Below are 4,978 nucleotides of genomic sequence, written 5' to 3'. Positions count from 1 at the left end.
CCTAGCCGGAGCCCCCGTGCCGCTCCCGCCGACTCTCCTGCCAAGGCCACCCCCGCCCGGCTTCTGCATCCCTGCCGCCTGATGCCAAGCAGCCCCGCTCTTGCTCCCAGCCCCGGTCTGTCCCCGACGGCTCCGGCTCTGTCCTGATCAGCCCAGACGCCTGCTCGCCCCTCTCAGCGTTCTGGCCCAGGTCCAGCGCCCCGCGATCCCGGCCGTGCCAGACGCGCACTGCCCACTCGCCCTCCCTCGCCGCGCGCCCGTCTCCTCCCCGCCCACCCCGGGACCACGCGCTCCGCCCCGCGCCCTGTGCGGGCGCCCCCACCCACCCCGGGTAACCCAAGCCCAGGGAGGTGCCTCTCGCGGGCCAGGGTGTACCGGGGATCCGGGGGTCGCCTGAACTCTCCGGGGCTATGCCCGAACAGAGAGCGCAGCGCGGGGCGCACGGTCTGGGGGAGCGCGCCAAGGGCTGGGCTGTCCTCTCTGCCACGTTCTCTCCGTGAGGGTCACAGCCAGTCTGTCCGTGTGTCTGGCTGGCCTGGGCGACGGACAGAGGGTCGCTCTCCTCTCTGGAGCTGAGCCAAGGGTAGTGAACCCGGGTTGCGTGTATCTGTCTGGGTTGCCCGCGTGTCTGCAGGATCTGCCGGGTGCGGAGTAAATCCCGCAGCGTCCCAGGACAGATATCTCTCGGAATAAGGAAAAGGCAGCTGCTTCCTGATGAGTGGAGCACCTCGAGTCGCAGCTGCCAGAGCCCTGCCCAAGGGGGCGCCCCTTAGATGCGCCAAGTGCAGGACGGGACGCAGGATGGGACGCAGAAGCGGGACGGAGGGAGGGAGTGGTGGGGAGCGCGCAGCAGGAGACCGCAGACAGCGCCAGGGATTCCGCCGGCTTCCTGACATCAAGCCAGGTGCCGCCTTGCTTGCTTTGAACAGGAAAACCCAGTATTCCCATTTGGAGTCGTCTAGGGAGGTCCTGGGTGTGGAGGGGCCGGGTTAATCTGGTTCTGATTCCTGTTTCGGTCACTCCTTCAAGAGTCCTGCTGGACTGCTGGAAGGGAGGCTTCCAGAGGAGCTGAAGCCTCTACACCCTCAGAGAAGACCAGCCTTCTCCGCAGGTGAGCAAAGCAGGCAGCTGGTGTGTGTGTGTGTGTGTGTGTGTGTGTGTGTGTGTGTGTGTGTGTGTGTGTGTGTTGGGGGGGGCAGCAAGGAGCAATAGGTCCATCAGTGGGCTGGGTTTAGAGGGGCCATGCCCACGTGCTTGGAGGGAGTCAGATGGGCCTGCAGTCTCTCATCTCCAGACACCCCATCAGGGGGTCCTGCTTTCTTCCCTCTCCACATCCACGATTTCTGGGTCTCTTAGGCCTGTTCTTAAACCTCACGGTTCTGCCAGCCCTTCTCAGACGTGTCCATGAAGCTGATGAGAGGATACAGATAAAATACTTTGGACCTGGGGCTGGAGGGATAGCACAGAGGGTAAGGTGCTTGCCTCCAACCCTGTCAACTGGGTTCAGTTCCCAGCATCCCATATGGTCCTTGGGCTACCAGGTGTGATTCCTGAGTGCAGAGCCAGAATGGGAACCAAAACAAACAAACAAACAAATAAAAACTAGATAAAATACTTTGGGGTGTTCGGGTTTTGTTTTCCCTGCCTGGGTGTATGGGGGGGGGGCACACCCAGCGTTGCTCAGGGTTTACTCCTAATGCTAAATGCTCAGGGATCATGCCTGGACCTATGCAGTGCTGAGAATGGAACTAGCATCAGCCATGAGCACGCGAGCGCCCTGTGCTGCCTCTCAGGCATCAGGGAAATACTCAGGACGTTCCTGCCATCAAGCACCAAGAACATAAGACCCTGGGGAATGAAGGGGCGGGGGGGGGGGTCACTTATCCTTCACAGGTCTGAGTCAGGTTCCATCCCCTGCACCTCTCCCAGGAGACCAGGCAACACGCATTAGGGGTACAAAGAAGCTGACTGTGCACCAGCTGTCCATATGTATGTCCCACCCACTCTGGAACGGGTACTCAGGAGGGGCTGGTGACCAAGTTCTGGTCTGTGGGGTGCAGGCCCAGGTGGCACCTCGAGCCCCAAGTCTGGCTCACAAAGCCCCTCCCTTTTCTCTCCCTTCTCCTATGGGCTGCATGTGCCCCTCCAAACCCCCAATGTGGGTGCAGTAAGAAAGCCATGGCGGGCTAATCCACCACACTCTGCCAAGCGCCTGTTTCCCTCAGAGCAGAGGCGACCTGCACGCAGCCCTCGGCGGGAAGCTCGCTGGGCACGCCTGTTTTTTTCTGACACGCCATGAAATGCAAATCTCTGGACACACAACAAAGAAAACTCATGTCTGCATCTGCGCCCCACCCCCACTCCCTGCCACTGCTCCCCTCTTTTTCAGCTGTGCCGCGGGGCTCACATCCAGAGTCCACCTGAGACCGCGGACCAGAGCTCTGCATGTGGCTTTAAGTTCCCACAGCTCTGGGCTGCGACATAGCAGAAGGGGACACCTGGACACCCCACCCTGCTTTCCAGGAGAGCTAGCAGAAGTGGAAGGGCCTGGTCAACCTTGCATGACCCCCAAGCCTCAATTCCAGAATATTCCATGGGTGAAAGCTGTATGTGCCCACGCAGGTACAGGCAGGAGTTCAAGACCCGTCAGAGCAGGAGCAGTCCCTTATGGCTGCCTCCCAGCCCAGGGGCCTGGACTCAGCACGGGCTAACTTGGGAGGGAGGGAGGGAGGGAGGGAGGGAAGGAGGGAGGGAGGGAAACGTCTGTATTGTGCATGGATGCCATCCCTGCACCCCGATAGGGGCCAGCCCCAAAACACGCCTCTTCCCCCTCTTTGGCAGGGGTGACTTTGGTGAGCTTTCACGGGAGAGGGTCCCTCTGACTCCCTGGGGAGATATCACCCAACTCTCCCCTCCTCCCCAAACTTCCCTTCAGGAGAGTCACTGAGCAGACTGTAGTCTGCAAGCGGCTTACAGGAGCTCCGGGAGCTTCTGAGAGCAGCTGGAGAGGCTTTCGCTCAACTCCTTCCCTAAGGGCCCTACAGGCGTGGAAGGTGATGGGGAGCATGTCCGTAAGTGTGGGCTGGAGAGACAATGAAGGCAGCGGGGGCGGGTCATAATGCAAACTTGAACCGTCTGGGTCTAACCCACCCACCCCTCTGCAAGCAGCTTCCAGCTCAGGCTCATGTCCTACCAACCATTTCTACTCAAGAGCACATCCCTTCTCTCCAGCCCAGCCACGAGCGTTGGCAGTCAGGTGAGGGCCGGTGCGTGCCGAAGTGCCTCCAGCCTTCGCCCATGTACAGCCCGGGTCAGGGCACGGTGGTGCTGCATGAGACACTTCCCCAAGAGGAAACCCTTCTTGTCGCTGTAAGGGATTCAGGCCTCTCCAGGCCTTGCCGGTCCCGTCGCCTCACTACGCAGCATGGCCAGGGCCACGGCCGGCGGCACTATCCGGCACGCTCCCCAAGCCCTCCAACATCAGGAAACTCTGCTGAAACTCCTGCTGCGTCAGGGACAGCGTACAAGGCCAGCATTTGGGGGGATGCGTGACCCCCCAGGAACCTCTCCCAAGGCCGGGCATGTGCGCCTCCTCCCTCTCGCCCACCAGGTGGTCCAAGAGCCTGTCCCCATGCTGAACCCCTGTGACAGGGCCGAGCATCCTGATGCCCAAGGTCTAGACCAATCTTCTCCACAGGGGTTCAGAGCAGATGCCCCCCTGGGGTGGGTACTGGGATGGTCCAGAGGGGACACCAGCAGCCTCGGGTGTGTGTTCAAGACAGTGTGTTTTCCTTAGACTGATGGGCTGTGGAGTTCAGCTGCTGAAAGCAGGGCAGTAGGCTCAGACTGTTTGGGACCCTCTGGTTGGGGTGGATAGTCAGAGGGGAGAGGCTCGTTCCCACGGTCTGCAGGGACCACTGCCACCCCACTCCTGCCGGGGCTCGGCCCCCAGAGGCAGCCCGTGCCTCTGCCTGCCAGTGCAGAGACGTCCCCCTGGACCCCACCCAAGCTGCTCCTTAGAATCAGCTGAAAAAAGCCTCTTAGAGGCAGTCATGCTTGTCAAATGAACCAGAACCTCGGGACAAACAAACAAAAGAAAAAAGAAAAAATATATATCTATATAAGAACTCGGGGCCGGCAGCTGAACAGCTGTGACAGCCGAGAGCGTGGGCTCACGTGTGAGCAGCCAGACGCAGGGACCCCTCAGTATGTCTGTACCTCCATCTCACACTCCTACCCGCCACCTACTTCCCTGCCATGCCCACACCCAGGTGTGTCTGCAGCGGTGGAACCCCCGGCGCCCTCCAGCAAATGGAACCCGGGACTCCCCAGCATCTGAGAGACACAAACCCACTGGGCAGTGCAGCCTGCCCTGCAGAAGGAGCACATGCTGAGGCCTGGCACTCAGACAACTGGGTTTCCACCAAGAGAACCAGAAGCCCCAGCCTGGCCTTGGGGCGCTGTGGAAAGGAGCCCTCGCGCCTCATGGGGGGCGTCGTCCTGGGGCACTGCCCAGTGCTACCCCCGGGCCCCCTAACACACATGCAATTGCGGATGTGAGCAACATTTCCCCCAATTCCCAGGGCTCCTGCTGGACCTTCACACATCGCAGTGCCAACTTTAATCTTGCCTGACCTCAAGTGCTAACCCCGATGCAACACTCCTGCCGTCCCTAACACACGCGCCCACACGCTGCCCCTGCTCAGCCCCAGCCCAACTGCTCAGTCTTTCCTTCCCTCCACTTACTGAGTTCCGGGGCCAGGCCCAAGCCGGTGGTTTAAACATAGCTGGTCACCCACAGCCCTGCAGCAGCTGTGCCATTCACAGTTGGAGCAGCACCAGCCGGGGTGGGGTGGGGGTGGGGGGAGAGATGGGAGCAGGGGCGAGGGCAGGAGTGGGGAGGCAGCAAGGCCTGAATCCTGGGCAGCCCTGGCTGGAGGGGACATCCCAGGGTCAGCGGCTGGCAACATTCACCTTA

The sequence above is a fragment of the Sorex fumeus genome, unplaced genomic scaffold (genome assembly GCF_029834395.1).
Source record: "Sorex fumeus unplaced genomic scaffold, SorFum_2.1 ptg000095l, whole genome shotgun sequence".
NCBI lineage: Eukaryota > Metazoa > Chordata > Mammalia > Eulipotyphla > Soricidae > Sorex > Sorex fumeus.
This window is presented reverse-complemented; position numbering follows the sequence as displayed.